The sequence below is a fragment of the Triturus cristatus genome, chromosome 3_2, assembly GCF_964204655.1.
Source record: "Triturus cristatus chromosome 3_2, aTriCri1.1, whole genome shotgun sequence".
Taxonomy (NCBI): Eukaryota; Metazoa; Chordata; class Amphibia; order Caudata; family Salamandridae; genus Triturus; species Triturus cristatus.
In genome coordinates, this window is record NC_140584.1 from 331,363,121 (window position 1) to 331,375,121 (window position 12,001).

Genomic DNA, 12,001 nt, shown 5'->3' on the forward strand with positions numbered 1-12,001 from the left:
CTCCCCCTGCCCCAGAGGGTGAAGGGGGGGTTTCTTCGCGGTATTCTGGACAACCCGACACCATATAGCCAAAGCAATGTAAGGCAGTGGTGAGTGGGGAACGTTGCGCTATAAATATGTTAGAGGAGGATGGGCTGAGCGATAAATATGTGCTCACAAAAAGGGCAATTGTCAAACAAATGACGTGATGAACTGATGACTATAACGGAAGCAGATGCAAGGAGAGCTACAAATGAAAATGTGTAGAATAGACTTACAGTAGACGGGCGAAGAGATGAAGGCTTCAACCACCGTCCCGCGCCGCTATCCACAACAATATTCCTCAAGTGCTTTCGCAATCAGTTCCGGAAAGGTACTCCCAGTTTATGCTTGCTCGCATTTGTGTCCATCACGTAGCCACGAAAGACAGGGGAAGCCAGGCGGATCCTCACCTTCTTTCCTTACCGCCTCCCCAAATCATCTCGGAAAGCCCCGGTAACGTTTTCTTGTTACCTTCACTCTATTAAGCCACTTAGCCCAGTCCAAACCTCTAAACAACAAACGCGGTCAACCGGAATCCACAATAAATCACTGTTCACTTCTTCGGTAACATCCGGGACACTTTGTACGTCGGTGCAATTACGGGTCCGAAGCCACCCGATTAATCCATTCCTTGTCACTTAGTACCCCAGTACTATTGCACTCTTGTCCAGAACCAATAACCGCTATGAGTCCAAACGTCACAGAAAGAATGTTTTTATTCCATCATAAGGAGCATCAGCCAGTTAATACCCAACGCGTTTCGGCGAACTCGCCTTGGTCACGGGTAATGTATGTCTACAAAACCACAGATTGAAGTTTTTAAGACTTCTTGTTGCGTGTGACGTCAAATACATAAACATAAACAACAGACTATTACTTCAGTCCGTGAGACAAATGTGGCGGCCATCTTTGAACAGTCTCATTTGTACTGTAAGCCTACAATACCCAGTGATGTTACACAGTGATTTCATTATGCACAGTGATTTGTTTATAAAACATACTCAATGACAAGTATCTACAAATGTCAGTCACTGGCATACAAACACTTCCATTCAATGTCTGTAAGAGCATATCGGTCAGTCCGCTCCCCTTCACATATTATTTGTGAATCTACCATGCAAGTTAGCATCGTTACACCTAAACATACAACTAAACATGCCTTTATATATATATATAGAATTATTTTTTGGGGGAAGAGAGAGTTCTACACAGCCGTAATGACTTACAATTGTTGAATGAGATGCAAGGATGAGCCTGATCCACAATATTAAACTGTCTCCCCATAAGTTAGACATGCAGGGTTCAGGGCTATTTTTTTTATATAACGTTAGATCCACTCGGCAAAATCAAGAAATCAGTCTTCCATAGAATGACAACACACTTCTCACAAGTCTGCTATACAGACAACGGCCCTGCAAAGCCGGATACTACTGACGTTCTCATGGGTGAGATGACTGATTTCTGTAATGTGGTTTAAAGCTGCTCCTGCGAAACATGCTGCATGCATCACAGGAAAGGCCCTTCACACATCTACCCCCAGAGTGTCCGATAATGCTGAAACTCTCCTTCTAGAACCCCCGACCTTTAAAAAGGAACGATCTGTGTCTCAATCCTTCTCAGAGAATGCAACCAGGGTCTGGAATAATCCAAGTCTGCACATAATCACCACATTGGCAATCTTTAAATCAGAACTAAAATCCCTTCTATTCGAAAAACATATTAGCTCATTTCTATTCACCCACCTCATCTATGTGAACAATGCTCTATAACTGATACACGGCCCGCAAGAAGGATCGCCTCTCTACTTCAATATGATTTAGCTCCCGCCTAGCAATGCACAGGCTTCCTTCTATTCTGACACAAAATAATGCTGACTGTGTAATCAATGTACAAGATGTAACATAAAGCGCGCGAACACCTTGGAATATCTACATTGACACTCTGTGCCCTGGGACTTTCCGTTCCGCTATGAGATATTATTTAGTACCTTCCTAGCCTAGCACCTGTGTCTTTCTATTTCTTACTATATGACTATTAAGGGGTTTTTGTAACGCTATAGTGCAATTGTAAAGCACCCTAACACCATTGGGTAATTTCCGCGCGATATAAAATTGCGTAAATAAATATTTGCAGCGCTCCAGACCTCTTTTTCATAAAAGCCTCCCAAACTGCGCGAAACACACAGGGTTGAACTGTGCAGAGCGCCTCAGTCACGTCTACTGAGTGAGCAATACGAATCTGAGCCTCCACCGTATACACAGGAACTCACCAGCGATACCCGTGACACTGAAAAGCGTGAGACACACACACACACAACCTCCGTCGTGGAACAGCCAGCTTTACAGTGAACTGCTCTGAGCGACCCAAGCGAGGTTGAGAGACTGCACCAACGTTGTTGTTGCAATACTTTATCCATTCAAAAGCGTGAGACTCGCTCCCTGACAGGCAAAAGGAGACAGTATAAACTGGTTCTATAGCTTGAGGATCATGGACTAGACAAGCAGGGAGTGTGAAATCGCCTTACAGAGTGAGACTAGCTGATCTGTGCACGGACGATACAAGTGTCTGCTCTAAACCTGATCAGTGTACTACTTTTAAGTCTTAAGTCGGCGGCGACCTCTGTCTCTCCTCGCAGTCCTCTATCGACGTCGCCGCCCCTGTGAAGTGTTCCGGGAAACCCCGCTCGGAGGCCCGTCCATGAGGAGGAGGAGGTGGGTGAGCTGCGCGCGCCATTTCATTCTCTGTTCAAAGCGGAGGCGAGGGATTGGCAGCGGAGGCCGCGGGCGGCGGACAGAGCGGAGGCCGGAGCGCGCAGAGCCCCGCACCGAGCGCACGGCCCCGGCCTGCCCTGCCTAGGAGGCTGGTGAGTGTCGGAGCACTCCCCCGGGGGCGGCGGGCATCAGTGGCGGGCTCTCGGCCCTCGCACCCCCTGCCGGAGGCCAGCACTACCACTCCGGTGTAGTGCAGCTTTCCTCTGTCTGACAATGCCCTTCGCGTGTGTGGCCCTTAGCCATTGTCTGCTCCCTATCTTTTGTGGAGTTAGGGTCCCGCATCTCTGCACGCGGATGGGGTTGGCCCTGTCTCTCCGCCTACAATTTGAATTCTCTTTTAAAGAGATCACACAGCAAAACCCACTCTTGGCGTGTTTACTCCCTTTGTTACGTTGGATGTGATTTACAATGCAGCTGAAAAATTATCAGTTTGTTTGTTTGTTTGAATATACACTGTTGAAAGACGAATGTATGTTGAAAGGAGTAAAATGAACAGATTCCCGCTCTCTGTACCAGTGCATAGGTTGCGGAATGTAAGAATTAAGAGTGTATGTGTGTTCATTAGCAAGTTTAATTTATCAGATTTCCTCGAATTCTTAAATAAGACATCACTGTAGCGTATCATCTGCTCATTGTCCATCTTCTCCTTCGTTCTGACCCAGCCTCCACCCTCCATTCATCTTTGTTAGACCCATCGTGTACCAGCCCACCTCTTTAAACGTCATTCTGGCTCTGTCCAACCAGCACCTTCTCTCCGCTGTACTGTACAACCAAAACCCACCAATAAAGCAATCTCCAACCTGTAATTCAGCAGCACTACCCTATCAAGCAGCCACTCTGCTTCTTCGCTCTATTGCTGGTGTTTTTTTTTTAAACGTCCTAAATTATGAACGGCATCTCTAAGGTTAAAAAAATGTCATGCATCCTGGTATTTCATAAACATTTTCTCCATTGACAATGATGGACATCTCTATTGAGCACTGACATTACGTTCGGTGCATTTCTTTATAATCATATTTTGGTCCAAAATCGTGTGTTTTTTACAAACTATTGTAGTGAGTTTACTTTCTTTTTTAGTGTCGTTTAAAAGACTGGAAACTGATACGTTTTCAAACGTGTTTAAAGTATAGGTTAAACCCCATGCAATGTGTAAGACTGGTAGCATCCTGTGCAAAAAAATATAGTTGTTTAAGCGTAATTATGTGTTTACTGTTTTGGTTAGTATTTTATCTGTCGCATGTAAGCTGGGTTTGGATCTCCTTTATCAATGTACACTGAACAAGATATGCTAGACGTGCATAACATCAGTTTGTTTTTGATTTCATACATAATCAGGGTTTGTAAAGCGCACTACTCACCCGTTAGGGTCTCAAGGTGCTATGGGGGAATGTGCAGCTCTTTTGTGTCACCTGAAGAGCCAGGTCTTGAGGTCTTTCCTAAACTGGAGCAGTGTGGGGCTTTGGTGGAGGGGGTTGGTTGTTCGATGTGTTAGATGCGGGGTAGGAGAAGGACATAACACATCAAATACTGAGATCGAGGTAGATCGTTTAACTGTCGCTTCAATGCAATGTCACTATAATTGGAGCAGAACATCTTTTACTCTATGAATAACACTGATATTACCATGGTGTTATTGGTCAATGTCGCTTAGGTACCTCTTATTTGTTTGTTTGCGGATAGAGCGGGTTTGTTGCCCACTCTGGCAGATCCTAAGGTTCGTAGCCATAAATTCAGGACCACAGTGATGGTGTAGATCTGCACCCCAAACCACAGAAGGTGTTGCTAATGACATGCCACCACCCCTTCTACCCTCAATTTGTGAATGCAGCGGTGCAGCCAGTGACCACTGGACCGCCATCGGGATTACAATGTTGGTTGCCTTCAGGCTTTCCATGCCGGAAAGGCTGTCAGAAAGCGTCTTTGGCGCCCCTAGCATGGCCCCCTTCTCCCTGCTGCCTCTGGTTGGGGCCGAGGGGGCACGTATGGTTCTCCCCTGAAAATCCCGGATCCATGTGGCAGGCACCACAAGGTGCCTGCCACACAGTGAAAGGATTTGCACAAGCTCCCATTTCTCTATGGGCGCTTGTGCTACGGCTGCAGCACAAGCTCCCAAAGAGAAATGGTGCAGTCGCATTGTAATTGCGTTGTCGGGACCGCCGGCCGGCGGTTTGTTGGTTTCGGAACCGCAGTGGTGTGGGTCAGAGGCAACCCTGACCGACATTATAATCGAGCCCTTAGCGTTCATGTACTTGACCCATAAACTGATTTCACTGTGTAGTCCTCGGCCAATATTTTCTTCCACGTTCACTTTTTTCCTCGTTATCGCATATGGGAGCACCTTCAAATGTGAGTTCAGCTTGTCTTGTGTCCAAAAAACTTTAGGCAATTAAATAAAACTGTGTAATAAGAATCTAGGCCACATATAGGGTGGGTGCATGTGACCCATGGCATTGTTTTTAGTTCACTGAGAGCATTGTTATCAAGGCAGGGACAAGAGTGCTACTCGGTTCCTGTGTAAAAACTCACTATTAATAAATATATATTAATAAAGCATGATGTGGTAGTGCATTGTCATTTACAGACAGCACTAGTGCCACTGAAATGCCCATAAACGTTCTAGTAACATGCAATTTTACTGATGACTATATAGTGTACAAACAATATGTGGAAATCGGGTTTCAGAAAATATTTATCACCATGTGTTCTGATTTTGTTTTGATCCTATTAAAGTATGTTTTCATCACACTTCAGAATTATAAAGTGCTTTCCGAACTATTTTCTGAAATATTTGTACAGTTAATTTACACGCTATTTGATGGTTGTGTGTTAGAAAAATAAACTGACAGCCTTTCATTTTGCACTCTAAAACAATCACTAGCCAGGCAAGGGGCCTTCAGCAAGTGCTATCATCGGCTGCGGAGCGTCCCAGAGGGATCGTTGGCTAATCTCTCCTGGGTGGAAATAAATCTGACAAGGGGGGGAAAAGTCAATTTTCCAAATACCTATAGGAAAGCCTAAAGAATCTTAGCATCCTAGACTTTTGGCACCTGAATACACCTTCAAGAAAATTATGAACAAATGCATACAGCAGAAAAGCCTCCCGGAGGCTAAAGCTACATTGACGAAACAATCGCATGGGTGTTAGTAATAAACTTTTATAATATCAGCAAGGATCAACCCTACTTCGAGGCAGCACTGTTGCTGACTATCAAGAGGGAACAGAAAAAGATGTGATTTTGGTGCCTTCACACAGTATTTTGTTCCCAGGTGGCAGAAGAAGGCCCAACCAGAAGATGCCCTATGTCGCATGTGGTGTTGGGCAAAAGAAACGTTTATGCATATTCTCTGTATTTTTTTATACAGTTAATTAAAACCGTAACGTACAAACTTCAAAGTAATACTTAATAAAATTTACAAAGATTAAAATTTCTATACATATTTATAAAATCTAGCAATACGAAACATGTCAATTCCAAAAGCAGCATTTCAAGTTGATGGCAATATATCCCAATTAGCTGATTAGTCCAAAAGGGGGAGTATATAGTATGAGAGACAATAACAAAATGTCACAATGCTTGTTACTGAGAGTTAACTTTCATTAACGTTCGTTTGTGGTTCTCTTCTCTTAGTGCTGGGCATTATGCAGTGCAGTTAAAATAATGTTAACAAACTTCCCAGCCCTTGCTAGAACTTGAGCTGAATTATTACTGAAGCACAAAATCAGATGCTTCCCTGCAATGTCTCAGTAGTTTTTCCCGATAGACTAGGACCAGTAGACGTCGACGTTCGTTGGCAAGATGGGGGCAACAACATAGCAGATGTAACCTGGACTCATGTGGATAATTGCAGAGCCTACAAGTTAACTGACCATTCCTCCGAGCCCACAGCGGGTTGAAATCATAAATTGGAAGGGCTAACGGCCTCAAATAAATAATTTTATTGCGAGTCTGTGATTGGAGATAGTAATTAAAATATGGCTGAGGTTTCCCCTTAATATACGAAGCATCAAGAGCTGTAAGGAGTGTTTTTTTGGGAAGCTGAGCAATGTCTCTCTCAAATGACACTAAAGTGATTTGGCTTTTTATCGTTTTTTTCCACATTGACAGGGGAATGATTGAATTAGAAAGGCTTGAGATTTCAATCTTCAGTGTGGGAGTGGCCAGGTGCAGCTGTCTGTACCAGTGAGAGAGTTCGTCCGTGAACACTGATTGCAATTGTTGTTTCATGGACTGAGATGATGCACGCAAAGTGTAGATGTAGAATTTAATTAGGCCTCCTAAACAGTGAAGATCTGCATTTGCCAGGCCCAGCTCAAGTCTCAGCCTTGCCCTCCTTGCATGCCGGGGAGCCGAAAATATTTTCTTATAGGCCCATATTTGATAATTCACTAAAAATGAGTCAATTTTACCAGGGAAAGCTAGGTGACCATAGGACACTGCCGGAAGTAGTTTGGCTCGTGGGACCCTCGGGATTAGTTTGGCTGTGGGACTGTGTAAATGCAGATTCAAGCGCCTCAGACTATGTAAGACCCCCTGCTCCCTTGGGCCGAAGGTGTTTGAGATGGGCTACTTGATTTCCTCTTTCATTAAACCAAACTCCTAGATAATTATAGCTAGTGCAGGTCGCTATATGTAGACCACCTACTTGCCAAGACAACATTTTCTTTTTTTGATGTTTCCCAAAAACCACAACTTTAGTTTTTGACTCATTCATCAGAAGATTGTTTTTTTATATTGTATGTATTAAGGGCAATGAGCGCTCTTTGTAGACCAGTTTTTGTATGGTCCATAATGATGTCGTCGGCATATTGCATAATCTGTAGTCGTATACCACCCAATTTTGGAGCTACCAGATTTGAGCCTGCCAGTTCTTTAGACAAGTCGGCGGTATAAAGATTAAATAGTAGAGGGGCTAGTACACAGCCTTGCTTCAGACCATTTTTTGTTATAATTTTAGCAGATACAGTTGTGGCGCTTGTTTTAATCCTCACCCAAGTTTTCTGATGCAGTGACAGTGCAGAGAGGAGTGCGGATGGTATCCCCCAGGAGTTTAATTTGTTCTATAACGTCCCTCGATTGACTATCGAATGCTGCACTATAGTCCACAAAACAGCAGAATAGAGGTAGATGATTGGCCAAAGTGGCTCTCCACGACAGGTAGGACAGTGCTATTATATTGTCTGTCGTGGAACAGCCTGACTGAGTGCGGGGGGGGATGCTGTTTTCTGTAACCCAGTTTTCGAGTTCTGCTAACAAGACGTGAGCATAGGCCTTAGCTTCGATGTCCAATAAAGCTATTAGCCTATAAGTGACCGGATCTGAGCGCTTACCCTTTTTGTAAAGTGGATGTAATATTGAGCCCTGCCAGATAGATGAAATTGTAGCTGTAAGAAAGGCTTGTGTAAGGAGCTCTGCCCAGAAAGATCGATTCAATTTAAAAACTGTAGCTGGTGTTCCATTTGGCCCTGGCGCACCATCATTCCTCATACGACTGATGATCTTGATCGCTTCGGAGATGCCTAGGCCCTGGATGTTTTCCTGATTTGGGGCTTGAGGCGAGTAGAGGGCTGACAGGTTCTCTATCCCACTACTGTAGAGCTGATTGATGTGATTCACCCAAACATTCTCGGGTTCCCCATTCGCCTTGGACTGGCCACTAATGCTGACTTGGTTAATATATTTCCAAAATGAAGCTGGATTTTTTTCTTTAAGAAGAGAGAATTTTAAGCCAGGCATCCTCAATTCGTTTAGCACATTGCTCCCATGCACGTTTCTTGTAGGCAGCTCGAAGTAATCCAATTGAAGTGCCCTGCAACGCTTTTCCCCCTCGACTTGCATTTGGGGTATATTGGCGCCTCCATTTCAAGAAAAGTATGAACAAATGCATACAGCAGAAAAGCCTCCCGGAGGCTAAAGCTACATTGACAAAACAATCGCATGGGTGGTTTGTAATAAACTTTTATAATATCAGCAAGGATCAACCCTACTTCAAGGCAGCACTGTCGCTGACTATCAAGAGGGAACAGATAAAGATGTGATTTTGGTGCCTTCATACACTTTCGTTCCCAGGTGGTAGAAGGCCCAACCAGAAGATGCCCTATGTCGCTTGTGTTGTCGGGCAAAAGAAACGTTTATGCATATTCTCTGTATGCCACACCTGCTAGTAAAGTGGAGGTCACTCATGCGCAAGGAGTTCTTAGCTTTAGATGTTGTAGGACTGCGGTTAGTTATAGAGGTGTTAAATCCCCAGAACTTCACGCTGAACATTGGACTGGTGCAATTTTTAGCAAACAACAATCTTAAATTGAACACGGTCTATGGCTTAGAAAGGGACTTGTAGGTTTCAAATTTGTGATGGGTTGCTAGGGACAGAACAAGGGAATTATCCATCCCTATCCCAGAGCTGATGTAAAGTAGCAATTGAAGGGTTAGCCAGCCGACGACTGAGGAATTCTGACCTCAATCCTGTTCAATTTGATGTTTAGCACTGAACAGTTTAAACATGGGGGGGAAAATGTATTTATAAACTTGTTTATACTTGTTTGCACATGAAGTGCGTCCCTCATCCTGCCACAGGATCGATTGTTTTAACAAAGCAAAATGGAGTATTTATGGGAAAGCATTCATTATTTATCACGCTCTATTGTTATTTTGCAATGTTATGACGATGTTTGCACTATGTACATTGGTAAAGTTTTGCACGCATAAATTTACCAGGTTGTTTTGAGATGAGCCCTCTTAATATGCTCAAATTGATTCTCTGCATAGTTGTGCCAAGTTTGCTCTAGGCACTGTGATAATGTTTTGCACACGTAACTTTATCAGGTTAATAGATGTTGAAGAATCCTAAAATGCTTACACTGTTTATGCTCCATGGCACAGTAAGCCCTCAATATCTGCATGTTGTACTGTCTGTATGACCCTTTGTGAGCTCAAGATTATATATACTTTTATGCTTTTCGCAAAGTACGCATTGCATGATCTCCCTAATGCACAATTAAAAGATAAAGGAAGGCACATGATTTTAAAACTGTAAAAATCTCCACAGTGTTACCCCCACAGTTTGAACAATGTACTCAAGTGTGACTCATTGGGTGAGGTGGAGACTCGCTGAGTTGTTTATGCATCCTTGTATGGTATATTTTTAGATATCGGTACTACCCACCTTTGTGTGATCCATTGGTGCTTCGTCACAAGCAGAGATTTACTGATTTTAATTGTTTTGTATTGATCAAGTTGTGTATTTTTGTATGTTTATTGTTTTTAATAACTAATAAACTAAATGTGACTGACTGACGCTCTGTAGCCAGCACAATCGTCACTGTTCACTTTACAAAACCATCTAACTTTAAAGTCGAAGTGGAAAAAAAAAGCAACGGCCGATCTTCTGGATAAAATATGCAGCAGTTTGGAAGACATGAAGTAGACGTTTGACCTTTGTCTATGAACACACAGCAAATGTGAAAAGAAAAATACGATTTAAATGCTTCATTATTGCTCGTTCACTTTATGAATGAACAGAATACCAGTTCTTTGGCAGCTTAACCTCTCACAAGAATAAAAAATTAGCTAGCATTCCTGCCAAGAATTTTCAATTCTATTAAAGACATGGAGGCGAGGATTATGCTTCTCTTTCTATTTATTGCCACTCACAGCAGCCAATCAAAACGTTTTTGTATGCAATAAAAACTACATTTTCCATGATGCTTTATCCATACATCACTTCCTGTATGACCCTATAACAGCCACTATGCCCATTAGCTGAGCCTCTTTCTTTGCTCGAACAGTTTTAGTCCAATAACATTAATTCAAGTCCAATCAAACAGCTTCCAACGTGGAGAAAACCGACCCAACTGGAACGTAGCTATCCTCTTAACCAGAAGTACTTCTATTCCATCAGAACCTGAAAGTAACGAAACCCGTAATTTCTACTAAAACAGAACATAAATATATACGGGTGGGCAAACATTACAATCATTGTAATATAACCGGGTGGGATAATCCTCGCCTCCGTGTCCTTAATAGAATTGAAAATTCTTGGAGTGAATGCTAGCTAATTTTATATTCTATTACAGGACCGGAGGCTTCGGATTATGCTAGTTTAACGCTTATCAAAACACAACTACAGCAATATCACCCACCGGTTTATAATAAACTGTTTAAATATAGAATGAGAAAAAAACAATCCGCAGATCTCAGAATGTCTTGGACAGCAGAAAACATCATTATTATTATTCCTATTATCATCATATAAAATAGAGATGCCATGGCACCACAAACAGAAGGTGCCCCAAACATTCGGGTATGAATACCTGTCTCTCTGTAAAAATTGCAGTCAATCACCCGGCTATAAAGCCGCAGACACAGGTTTAAAAGGGGTACTAAAATGTGAACATTAATTATGTCAAACATCCGGTTATATAAAAATAGAGTACATCCCTCATAAACCTTAAGGCATTGAACCCCACACAATTTGCGATAGCTGGAAAGCATAATATGGAACAATTCTCGACAATTTGTAGTCCCGACCTGAATACTAAATTAAACTCCTTCGGAGAAGATACGGTACCTGGAAATCCAGGGCTTTCACGTTGTAGAAACACCAACAGGTAGATGGGCTTAAGAACAGCGTGGACGATAAGTGCTGCCAACATCGTATTAGTTGGCCTTACATCAAATAAAGAAAGAACCATAAAAAATATCCCATAGAGGGGAATATCTAGGTCCGGGGAAACTGCGCTACCCTAATACGTTTCAATAACTAACAGGTTTACTGGCGCAAGTCCACCAGTCTGCCCTCTACCTGAAAATGACCTGCAGAAAAACGGCCAAACGGCATTTGCGAACTGAACGATATTTATTTATTTATTTATTTAGCGATTTGTAAAGCGCCTGGTGACCCAAGGGCATCCCCGCGCTATAAAATTTGCTGTCCAGATGGGAAGGGAGGAAAGAAGGAGGATGGCCTTATTTAGGGAATAAAAGTGTTTTCAATTTTTTTCTAAAAATTAGATAATTGGATTCCAGTCTAAGGGTGCGTGGAAGGGCGTTCCATCCAGTGGACGCTTTTACTGAGAAGCGTCGACCTCCAGTGCGTGTCTTTTTAAATTTGGGGATGTTGGCTAGGTGCTCATTCTCAGACCTCAGGGATCTGGACGTTTTATATGGAGTAACCAGGTCGCTGAGGATCGAAGGGCCACTTCCATTGAT

The 12,001-nt window shown here is 42.9% G+C and overlaps 1 protein-coding gene across 4 annotated transcripts in view; it reads left to right on the forward strand.

Moving 5' to 3' along the window:
- Positions 1 to 2,602: 2,602 nt before the first annotated feature.
- Positions 2,603 to 12,001, forward strand: part of HNRNPR (heterogeneous nuclear ribonucleoprotein R) — a 362,080-nt gene continuing 352,681 nt past the window's right edge. For 2 of the 4 annotated variants that reach the window (XM_085647802.1, XM_085647804.1), the window contains exon 1: positions 2,715 to 2,884. The gene's annotated coding sequence lies outside the window, so the exon portion shown is untranslated. Of the gene's footprint in view, positions 2,885 to 12,001 lie in introns of all 4 variants that reach the window. The other 2 variants (XM_085647803.1, XM_085647801.1) reach the window with 2 other exon arrangements.